Here is a 12,918-nt window from a genome sequence, read left to right on the forward strand (position 1 = left end):
CATTGGAGGTCACTGGGATTCTTTTTTGAAATCTGAATGCAACTTTTGTAAACGTTTTTTTTTTCTTTTCTTTTCAAATCTATAAATGACTCCAAAGGTTTGTTTTACTAGTTTTAACATTAATTGATTTATAACTGTCCTATTTGAATGATATTTTATAAAATGGAAGGGTCTGAATGATGCTTTTCTACTTAAGGATAGCAGTATCATTGAAGTTAAACTTCACCAGTATTTTCATTAAATTTTATACAAGTGTTTCAGGTCACAGAAATTGTCATGACTTTATTTCTGTCACATTGAAAGGGTTTCCCATTTTTCTGGCAGTCCTAGCTAATGTAACATTGTGATGAGATAAATGCCAGCCAAGTGGTTAGTGTATCTGCTCTCCAGCCAAAAGGCTGCAGGTTCGAATCCTGTCATGGGCATGGATGTTTGTGATTGTCTGTGAAAATACTGGTGGTGGATGGTAGATTGCATTGGTGTAGATGATGCAGTTGGTGAATGAGGTTGAGTGGTGGAGATGGAGAGTTGTAGAGTAGGTGCCCTCCCTCGATAAGTCTCGAACTCCCTGGAGGTGTCAAATAATAATAATAAAATACAGGATCAGACTTTAGTGATCTTTTAATATTTTTCTTTATTAATGAGTGTGCACAGTCATCCTAGTTTTGCCAATGACCTACAGCAAAAATTTTTGTATATTATTTTGATTTGAAAGTTTACCACAGCACACAAATATGCTGCTATAATAAATTTGTTCTTCTGTTGTTCCCCACATTTGTCTGAATAAAAGAGAATTGCAAGATCATCAGACTTGCAAGAGGCTGCTTTCCTTTCTAAATATTTTATTAGGTAGGATCCTAATTTACAATCACCTACAGTTAAATTGTAGGTCAGCAGTCTTGATTTATAATAAAAGGAACAAATTTCTTCTGTGAGCATTGGTAAGACTGTTTTTTTGTAGCTTTACCAATACCCACAGAAAAAATTTCATCATTTTATTATAAATCAAGATAAGTGTTGATAAGGCTGCTTGTAGATCAAAACAATCATTAAGTATTCCTATCATTCTCTTTTTCTTTTCTGCACAAGTCTTTGAAGTAAGAAAGATGGATTTCTTCCATTTATTTCTTTTCATAATTGTTTAAATTTTGGTAGGACACATTCTTTGCACTGGTCTTTTTGTGTTGAGTAAAAAAGCTAGTTGTATTCACAGTTACATATTTTACTGTGTAATGTAAAATTACCGTAAAGTTTCCCTTCATTTTCACAATCACTCTTATAGTTTGTATAGTTGGGTGATTGCTTTGCTTCCCTCAATGTGATTTTTGGCTCTTCTAGCATGAATGTAATGGCTTTCAACTACAGGAATTGATGAAATATGTGCATAGCTTCAGGAACTTGCTTATGTTTTTCATGTTTTTACTGCAAAACATCACAGAGAAGCCCGTCTTCCAACTTAGTTATTATTATTATTTCGGGCAACTCCAAGGAGTCGACAGACTCATCAAGGGAGGCCCTAACATCATGTCAAGAACAACTATTCGACATTCACACAGTATCTATTATACCTTGCCTTGAACTCATTCACGGTCGTAGCACCCGCAACAGACTCTGGCACCTTATTGTACTTATTCACCACTCTCCAAGTAAAAAACCTAGCTCTAACACCCTTGTCAACCACATTCTTGCTCAGCTTCCATGCATGGCCCCTAGTCCTCCCACCACCAGTCCTATTTTCAAAAATATCTTCTGGATTAATCTTATAGAAACCCTTCAGTAATTTGAATGTCTCAATCATATCACCGCTTTTCCGCCTATTGTCCAATCTCTGCAACCCACAAATCTTCAACCTATTCTCATAAGGTTCATTCCACAGACCTGCTATCATCTTGGTCACTCGTCTCTGGATCCTCTCCACTTCATTCCCATCACGAAGAAACCCTGGTGCCCATAACTGGGCACAGTAGTCCAGATGGGGGGGGGGGTCTTATCAAGGCTCGATACAGAGGAACAACAACTTGTTTGTCTCTGCATGTTAAAGTATTTTTCAGAGGCCAAGTGATTTGATGAGCTGATTTAGCCACTTTTGCAATGTACCCTCTAAACTTCAATTCCCTATCCACCAACATTCCCAAATTCCTGGCCTCATCAAACTCCTGGAGTATGGTTCCACCAATGTGATATACTGCTGCTATTCTTTTCACCCCAAAGTGCATAACCTTACACTTTGCCACATTAAATTGACATCCATTTTTCCTAGCCCAGTCCTCCAAACTATCCAAATCATCCTGTAAAATTTTGATATCCTGTGCACTCACAATTGCTCTACCCAACTTTGCATCATCAGCAAACAAGTGAACACTTCCTCTCAGATCCTTTCCTATATCATTGATGAACAAATTGAAAAGCAGTGGTCCAAGAACAGAGCCTTGCAGCACACCACTAATCACAAGCTGTCTTTTAGACTCAACTCCTGAATAAACCACTCTCTGGTATCTCTCCATCAACCACCCTCCTATTCATCTCACCAACCCTATATCCATCCCCATCTGCTCCAGTTTACTGATTAGAGTTCCATGTGGTTTCCTGTCAAAGGCCTTGGCAAGGTCCAGCAGAATCACTGTAAACCCATTACCCTTATCCAGTTCACCTGTCACTGTGTTATAAAACGTGAGCAAGTTACTGAGGCATGATCTACCCTTCACAAAACCATGTTGTCCCCCATACAATATCCTGTATTCTTTTCTTGACCAATTTCTCTAAGACCTTGACAATGATTCCTGATATGCTAATCGGTCGGTAATTTACAACAGCAGTCTTGGAACTACCTTTATGCAGTGGAACTATTTTTCCCTCTTTCCATCCCCTCGGGACTAACCCAGACCTGAGACTCAAATTAAACAAAATGGTCAAGGGTACTGACACTTCTTTAGCCGCTTCTCGTACGACACATGCTGGTATACCATCCAATCCCACAGATGTATTGACATTGAGGTTATGCAATAGACTACTCACCTCCACTTCATTAACCACAATTCCCGTATAATCTACTGGTTCATTCGTTTCTGCAATGTCACCACCTGGATGATACATTCTTGCAAGGTGCTCACTCAGTAACTCAACTATATCAACTGATTCAGTTACCTCCCTACCATCAGCATTCTTTAAAATCATTCTGCCATATACATTTTTCCTTTTACTTGCAGCATATCGAAAAAATGGTTTAGGGTTCTCTTTAGCCTCCATGACCAATGTTCTTTCGTAATCCTTTTTTGCTTTTCTTACCACACTCGTTACCCTTCTAGCCTGTGCTTTATACCGTTCATGTGCCTGCCGGTCACCTTTCTCCTTAAATTCCCTCCATAGTTGTTTCTTTTTTTGAAGCTCAAGCTTAATGGTGTTATTCATCCATTTAACCCCTACTTGATTTATTATTCGGACTCTAGGTATACAATCAGCCATTGCATCATGCAAACACTTTTAACTGCCTCCCATGCACTATCAACTTTCTAGCCCGATAATTCCACATGTACCTTGTCTTAGTTGTAAATTGCACACCTTTAGCCACCTCCCAAGTCAAGACCCTATGATCACTCTCACCAGTTGGTGGCAGTGTGGTCATATTTGTTACAGCCAAATCCTCAGATGTGATTACTAGGTCAAGCACTCTTTGACCCCTAGTATTTTCCATTACATGCTGTTGCAAATAGTTATTCCTTAATAACCGCATAAAATCCAATTCCTTCCTCCCATGTGTCCTTTCCTCACTCCAATCAATGCGACCATAGTTGAAATCTCCCATAATAATTATCCTCCTTCCACTCATTTCTTCTATTTGCTTGTGCATACTGTCACTACCATATTTTCCATCACCTGGTCTATAGCAGCACCCAATTGTATATTTTGTTCTGCTAGCCACAATCTCGCACCAAATGGCCTCAAATGTGCTCTTTTTTCTATCCTGCAATTCACCTTCTATTCTCCTTGGCTGCAGCTCATCAGCTATCATCAACAATACTCCTCCCTCCATTTTATTCTCCCTGTCATTCCTGAACCCACTGTACCCATCACATTCAATCCCACTAGCTATATCATTTACAGTCAGCCATGATTCACTAATGCCAATAACCTGTGGGCTAGAAGTGCTAACCATGGCCAAAAACTCTTCCTTCTTGTTCCTAATACTCCTAGCATTAATGTACATGAATTTAAGACCCCCATTAGCCCCAACCCTACCTTGATGCCTTATATTAACTATCCCACTCTGATTTGTTGTCCTTATTTGCTCAGGCATATTATACTCATTCATACATTCAGCTGCCTCCCTAAGGTCTGTATATCTACCCACCCCCCTTAATAAATCTAGTTTCCCTGATTTTCCCTTATATAGATCCTTTCACCCATCGAACTCACTCCACACATCCACAAATTCCACACCACTCGTCATACATAACCCACGCATAAAGTCATTTGCAATTATGGCCCTCCTTTTAAACATTTCACTGTCATACCGTGGCAAAAGACTAATCATTCTAACTCTAAAAAAAATACTGAAATGTATTTTTGACAATGGGTTTGATTTAGCCGACTTCTTATTGCACATAATTTTCATAACTGATTTCCCATCATACCAGTTGATAGCAAATTTGCTGTCTTCAATACATCGATTAGTAGTATCAAAAATAAGATACTACTAATCTTAGATACTACTTTTTTTCTTTTTTTTTTTCCCCAAAAGCAAAATGGGTAGCTGTTAATCTTTCCAATTCCAAACTAGGTATCTGTACTTCAGAGTAACTATTTGAAATGATTGTGTAATGAAATTCCTTTGTTAATATCTTCTATTGATCATCAGTAGTTTTCAGAAATGTTTTGTTTGTTCCTCTTCTGTGAATTTAAAATTACATTTTAACCTATAGGAACTGTCAGAGGGAGGGCATAGCTCTCTCTTTCTCTTCCCCCTTTTTTAATAGTTTTGAGTTTAATAGTTTAGAGCAGTTTTTCTTTTTGTAGTTTTCCCTTTCTGATTCTCCTTTTCAATTTAATTTCTGGTAAAGAAATTAAATTATCATTTCTGGAAAAGAAGTATTGGTAGTTAATGATTCTAATGAAGGATTGTCATCCAAAGAAAAATCAGGGTCCTTATCAGATTTGTCACCGTCACAAGAGGACTGATCTGATATAAGTGACAGTTTTCTTTATTGTTTTGTCAGATTTTTAGCAAAAACATCTTTCCTTTTTCACTCAATACATTCCCTAAAGCAAATACTAGTATTACAATTTTATTAACTTTAAGAATAAGAAATTTCACATAGGAAATTCACTGAAATAGCAGAAAAGCTTTGATTGTTCAGACATAGATATTAAAAACAGAAGTAACCTTGGGTTTTGGGATTTGTGTATTAGCACCATCCTGATGGTGATTCAAGGAGAGCAGTATTCACAGTCTTCTGTATTTCAGGATTAGCAGCATGTGAATCAGGGTTGTGTTTTTGGAAACAAAGTTGGTAAAGGTTGGTCTTAGCATAGGAGAACACTTTCCAGGTGCTATTTGATTGCTTCTCTTTCTGCAGGCTGCAGAAGGATAATTCTAATAATTATATGCCACTTTCTTATCAAAATGTTTATTGCAGAAGATATAAGCAAACATAAATTGTACCAACCTTATTTCCAAATGGGATAGCATCAGTCTCCCTTCCATAACAGAATGGCCACTGATAAATTATTCTGAGATAAACAAACAAAAAACTAGCAAGCAGTACAGAAAAAAAAAGTTTATTTTGAGTACAGTATTGGCTCAACTAAATTAAACTAAAATATTGCCTCTTGATATAAGCAAGAAGGTTGTATTACACTGCGATATGTACACAACTCTAAAACAGTCACTGTTGTATACAGAATGTGCTGCATTTATTCTGAAAGTAGGAAGAACACTGGAGAATGGCTACTGTTGATAATTTTAGATGCAGTAAAAACCAAGATGGCATAACATCGTTTGTACTACTTAGTAAGAAAGTACTGAACTCATGCTGGCCTGGTTGGCTGAATGGTTAGTGTATCCACTCTCCACCCAAAAGGCTGCAGGTTCGAATCCCACTGTGAGCATGGATGTCTGTGAAAATACTAGTAGTGGTAGGCAGTAAATGACATTGGTGTAGATGATGCGGTTCGCTGTGGTTGGTGGATTTAGTGGTTCAGATGGTGAGTGGTGTTGGAATAGATGTCCTTTCTCAGTGAGTTTTTTGAACTCCTTGGAGGTGTCATATAATAATAATATCATTTGTGCCACCTGGTGAGGAAGTATTGAACTCATTTTGTGCTGTTATCATAAATGTAGAGTTCACTATCCCAACCTCAGATATGGTATTAATTAAAAGAATTTAAGTTGACACTATTGCAGTCACTGAGTGAAATATGATTCTGCTATTGAAATCCATCTGTTTATCTCTCCATCCCCAATTTCTCTAAAATTTAACATACTTTGTCTCCATTCTTTAAAACACCTGTTTCTAACTTAGCTCCCTATGTAGAACTAGGTTTCAACATTGCCTAGTATGTTTGTTTATTTATTTTTTTATGTGGCCTCATATTATAGTACTATAGATTTACAACCTGATGTCTGTCTATAATACTATAATATGAGGCAAGGATTAATTAATCTGAAAACTTTACTCTAGGCACCAACAATGGAACATTTTTTTAAGTTACTTCTGGTAAGCAAGATTGTTGTGGTCTCACACTGGGTCATGAAATTTATGTACCACTTTGAAGATATTCAAAAATATCCATACCGATGGGGAGATTCAGTTTGTTGAGTGGAGTGTGGATACACTTCACTCAGCCAAGGCCAGTGGGTTTGATTTGGCTAACTTTTTATTCCACATAATTTTTGTAACTGATTTCCCATCAGACCATTTGATAGCAAATTTGCTGTCTTCACTAAACATTTTACATAAATAACCAATACATTATTTTTATTTTATGATTCCCACCCATGAAAGGTTGTCAACTATAGTTAAAATGAATAAACAAATAAAATGTATTTAAAAATTTTTATTTGTATAAATGAATAAAAAAAAAATGCAAAAGTATTATTTTTTACTCAGTTTTGCCTGTTCTTGGAATTTATTTACACTTATGGCTACATGAAAACTGGTAAGTGAAAAGTACAATCACAATTTCCAGAAACAAATGATGAAAATCTTAACATATAAAAGTTTTACATAAAAGGCACAACCTGCTTTCTAAGTCTTTCCTTTTTTTTTTTTTTAAATATAAAGCAAAAGTAACTTGTCATAATTAAGCCAGGGTAATTAAACCAAAGTAACTTGTCATAATTCTCACAACATAAAAGTAGCTGTATCCGAGGTTTAAGTAGGGAGCAGTTGTCTTGTGTGAGAAAACTTGATCCGTTAGAGTAGACCCATTTCACGCTGTATCATCATCTTCTAACATGAGGAGTTCTGCTGATACTATGATGAGGAATGAGAGTATACGAGAACAACGTCTTTGTGGTGAGACAGGACCGTGATCTTCTGTTTCCTCCTTAACCACCTTGAATTGGCTTTCCAACCAGGTCCAGGTTGGAAAGCCAATTCAAGGCCTCATCCGTCACCTTGTGGATGTCCTGTAGGCCATCACCGTGAAATTGGCACCTTGAGCAGTCGTACACAATATAAGTAATTGTCTGAGCCACGAGGGAACAATCACAATAAGGGTGATCTGACAGCTCCCATTTATGTAGAAGATAGCCACATCTGCCCTGACTAGTTCTGATCCTGTTTATGGATGACCAAATCTTCCTAGGAAGTTCAAAACCAGGCTGTGGAGCACAGGGATCTTCTACCAGGAAGCCGTTTGTTGGGAGATTGTTTGGCCAGTATTCTCTCCATATTTCAGATATTGATGGCAGCGCAGCTGAAGAGAGTTCATCCATGGACCAGAGAGGCTTTCTAGATTTGAGGCAAAGACTAGGTGGGTTTATGAGAGTCTGGAGTAGGAGTGGGTTGCTCGTTGCTTTATTAAATTCCTTAATCGAGGCTTGTCTTCTCTGTATGTGTGGTGGAGCAATGTTAGATAGAACAAGCAGCCAGAAGAGAGGGGTGCTTCTCACTGTTCCACTGATTGTGCTCATTGTAGAGTTTAGCTGGGTGTCTATAGTGTGTGTACTTCCCAGACAGGGGCACAGTATTTTGCTGCAGAGAATGCGAGGGCTAGTGCAGACGACTTTAGGACTTCTGCACCACAACCCCAGGTTGTTCCAGCAACCCTTGAAATGATGTTATTTCTGGTTTTAATTTTATTGGAGAGGTTGATGATGTGCCTTTTATAGGTTAGGCTTCTGTCCAGGCTCACTTGAAAGTATTCTGGGTGAGGCTCATGTTCTACCATTTTTCCACAGAAGGAAAGGTTGAGTTTTCAATTTGCCTCTGCATTGTACAGGTGAAATATTGAGGACACTGTTTTTGTTGGATTTGGCTTCAAGTACCACTGCCTGAAGTACTCTTCCAGGGTGTTCAGGTCTATATTCAAGGTTGATTCTAGGTTGGTAAAGGAGGTGGATTGACGTAAGATTGCTAGGTCATCGGCGTACATATACCTGCTTGATCTGGTATGAGGTAGATCATACACATAGATGTTAAAAAGTATAGGGGATAACACAGAGCCCTGAGGAAGACTGTTGTGAAGGAATCTGGGCCTGCTCTTTTTTCTGCCAATATGGACCTGGATCTTTCTGTTGGAGAGAATAGATTCAAAAAGTTGTAGAGTATTTTTACACTTTATATTTCCTAGTTTTAGGAGGAGGCCCCTGATCCAGACAGTGTCATAAGCAGATGTTAGGTCAATAAAAAGTGGCTCCAGATTTAAGTTTCTTCTGGAAGCCTGCTTCAATTTGAGTTGTCAGGGCCAGGACCTGGTCACAGCAACTTCTTCCTGGCCTGAAGCCAGCTTGTTCAGTTAGGAGTGCTCTTTCGATGAGTGGTGAAATTCTTTTAAGGAGAATTCTTTCAAAGAGCTTAAAGGTGGTGCAAAGCAAGGAGATAGGTCATAGGTTTTTCACTTCATTTGGATCTTTCCCTGGTTTGGGCATGGCAATTATTTTGGCTTCCTGCCACAGCTTTGGTAATTTACCAGACATGATGATTTCTGAGAAAAGGGCAGCCAGCCATGTTTGGCCATGTTGACCAAGATGTTTTAGGAATTCAGGGAGTATACCATATCACTCCTGCAGCTTTGCCATTCTTGGTAAGTTTAAAGGCTATTTGTACCTCTTCCCGAGATATTGGGTGTACGAGTTCAGGAAGCTTGGGTTCCGTCTTCAGGATTTGTCTGATGGAAGCTTATACAGCAATTCTCCTGGGAGAGCTGGGATGAATCTTGGAGGTTTCAATAAATGGTTAGCCATTTGATCAGGAGTTATCTCTGTTGTTTTGTGTGTCGTTGGCGCTGCTCCACCTAATTTTCTCAAAAGTGACCAGCTTCTCTGACTAGATGTAATGAAATCGAGTTCATTGATGGTTGAGATTCATCTTTCCTCTCTCTGTTTTTTTTTTTTTTTTTTTTTTTTTTTTTTTTTTTTTTTTTAATCCAGGGTTGATATGAGCTCCTTAGCAATAGCTGGATCTTCAGTTTCCTCATATTTGACTAGAAGTTCCTCACTTTCTCTACTCCAACATGGGATGTATTGTTTTCTGTAGCCTCTAGGGATAGAGGCTTTGTTGCAGATTTTAGTAGTTTAACAAATCTAGGATAGCAATTAGGAGTGGGTGGAATTGCTCTAATGGTTTGCTCGATTTGTTTCTGAAATGCAGACCAGTTGGACCTGTAGAGATTCCATCTAATGATTGGTGTTCCGCTAATGACTGGGATTGATGTTCCTATCTCTATTTGAGATAGGAACATTGAGACAGCCTTTGAAACATGGAACATGGCAACAACCATTTCATGTCTTCAGTAAGCAAGCTGGTGGATTACGTCAAGCAGTGAGTCATCTACCACCTAGAAACACCTTTCGTAGTTTTATATATATATGTATATATGTTAAAGATACCAAGCTATTTTAAAGCTGGTTTTACTCCATTTCCCAAGTAAGCAAACAGAAAAACAAGTCAAGTTTGTGCTGCAAGTCTAACTGACCCTGCACATAGTGCAAGACCAAGGCAACTTATGGTAAAAGTAGAATAAGCTCCAATCACTAATCTTAATATTTACCCTTAAAAAAGCACATCTCTTGGAGGAGATGTACGATGCTCTGTATTAAAGGCAAGGGACCACTACCCAGACTGGTTTCGACCTTTATTGAGCTCTCATCAGTGGGAGCCAGGCTAGAAATACCAAGATACCAAGATTTTAGTAATACAGAGCTTATAAGTATTGTACCAGAACAAGTTACCATAAGGTGTTTTAACCTTATTAAATAAAAATCTCAGGAGGAGATATAAATGTAGAAAGTATTTTACCTTGGGTATAATAAATGTTAAAGATACCAAGCTATTTTAAACCTGGTTTTACTCCATTTCCCAGGTAAGCAAACAGACAAACAAGTCAAGTTTGCACCTGCAAGTTTTACAAGTCTAGCTGACCCTGCACGTAGTGCAAGACCAAGGCAACTCATGATAAACGTAGAATAAGCTACGATTGCTAAGCTTAATATTTCTTGGTCTTGCACTACGTGCAGGGTCAGCTAGACTTGCAACACTTGCAGGTGCAAACTTGACTTGTTTGTCTGTTTGCTTACTTGGGAAATGGAGTAAAACCAGGTTTAAAATAGCTTGGTATCTTTTAACATTTATTATACCCAAGGTAAAATACTTTCTACATTTATATCTCCTCCTGAGATTTTTATTTAATAAGGTTAAAACACCTTATGGTAACTTGTTCTGGTAAAATACTTATAAGCTCTGTATTACTAAAATCTTGGTATTTCTAGCCTGGCTCCCACTGATGAGACCTCAATAAAGGTTGAAACCGGTCTGGGTGGCCCCTTGCCTTTAATGCAAAGCATCATACATCTCCTCCAGGAGATGTGCTTTGCATTAAGGGTAAATATTAAGATTAGTGATCAGAGCTTATTCTACTTTTACCATAAGTTGCCTTGGTCTTGCACTACGGGCAGGGTCAGTTAGACTTGCAGGCGCAAACTTGACTTGTTTTGTCTGTTTGCTTACTTGGGAAATGGAGTAAAACCAGCTTTAAAATAGCTTGGTATCTTTAACATTTATTATACCCAAGGTAAAATACTTTCTTCACACACACACTTTTTTTTTTTTTTTTTTTTTTTTTTTTTTTTCCCCAGAATTCATTTTTACTCGGTTGGAATATTATGAAAAACCTTTAATGACTAATACTGAGAGATAAAAAGATGACAAGATATATATAAAAAGATACTACTAGTTTCGTTGAATAGATCAACATCCTCAGGTATCACAATCAAAGAAATATATAAAAAATTACAGAGACTTAAAATTGTAATAACAGAACAAGTATTAAAAAAAAAAAAAAAAAAGGACAGTAGCGTGTTTGAAAAACAAATGCGAGTATGAATTCCAAACAAACGAATACTACGTGCTGTCGCGAGTGCGCCAGTACTGAACAGAATCTCAATTTTTAGAAAACCTACTCATACTGATAGATACCTTCATGCTTCCTCCCATCACTATCCGCCACAAAAATGTGGTATTATTTCCACCTTAGCTCACCGAGCCAAATCATTACTTACAGAAGAAACAGAATATTATTCCAGAAATTAAAAATGAACTCCTTTTTCTTAAAAAAAACTTTTTTTATTAACAGTGGTTTCTCTCCAAAGAAAATTGACAAATTTCTTTCACTCAACTACTTCTGAAGATCCCCCTTCCCCAAGAGCCTTCATCTCCTTGTCTTACATCAGCTCTCTTTCACCAAAACTGGCCAAGATTCTCAAGAAATTTAACTTCAAAACTTGCTTCACTATGCTTCCAAAACTTCGTTCATTACTTAGCAAACATAAACAGAAACATCTTCCTACTCAGTTTCCAGGAGTGTACAAGATTTTTGTGTGATTGTGGAAAGCCATACTATGGGCAGACTGCTAAATCCATCCTTCTACATTTGTATGAACACCGTAGAGATATCTCCTATAACAGGACTAGAGCTAGCTCTCTCTCTAGTCACGTTATCTTTTCAGCTAACTCAGACGAAGGCCGCCGACATATTGTAAACTGGACTGAAACTTCTAACATCCATGTGTGCTATGATGAACTCAAAAGAAAGATTGTTGAATCCAGGGAAATTTCTCTGGATTCCTCTCATATCAACAACAGCCTGAGTTACAATCTCTCTGATGCACACATTGCTTCTGTTCAGTACTGGCGCACTCGCGACAGCGCATAGTATACGTTTGGAACTCATACTCGCATTTGTTTTTCAAACACGCTACTGTCTTTTATTTTTATTTTTTTATACTTGTTCTGTTATTACAATTTTAAGTCTCTGTAATTTTTTATATATTTCTTTGATATATATAAAAAATATATATGATATCTGAGGATGTTGATCTATTCAACGAAACTAGTAAACTAGTAGTATCTTTTTATATATATCTTGTCATCTTTTTATCTCTCGGTATTAGTCATTAAAGGTTTTTCATATATATATATTATGTATCTTGTACTGATCTGAAGATAACAATAACATCAAGATTTTTTATTTATTTTTTTCTTCTATATAATCTCTCAATGTGGACTTTTACTCCCTCCCCTTCCTTTCCCCAAATATGTTCCATAATAATCATGTCCAAGGCAGGAATCCAGAAATGCATATGTTGTACAAATAAAAAACATGCAAAAATCTCAAGAAACGAATGCCTGTTTTTGTCATTGCCATATTACCATTTTTACATGAATTCCTCAGGCATGTCGTTTTTACAGAATAATGCTG

At 37.4% G+C, this 12,918-nt stretch overlaps 1 protein-coding gene across 3 annotated transcripts in view; it reads left to right on the forward strand.

Moving 5' to 3' along the window:
• The window catches only part of LOC150109179 (CCR4-NOT transcription complex subunit 7-like), a 173,850-nt gene that overhangs the window by 15,645 nt on the left and 145,287 nt on the right, over nt 1-12,918 (forward strand). The window lies entirely within an intron of this gene.

The sequence above is a fragment of the Typopeltis vanoorti genome, chromosome 2 (assembly GCF_054136105.1).
Source record: "Typopeltis vanoorti isolate ZY-2024b chromosome 2, IOZ_Tvanoo_1.0, whole genome shotgun sequence".
In the NCBI taxonomy this organism is placed as follows: domain Eukaryota; kingdom Metazoa; phylum Arthropoda; class Arachnida; order Uropygi; family Thelyphonidae; genus Typopeltis; species Typopeltis vanoorti.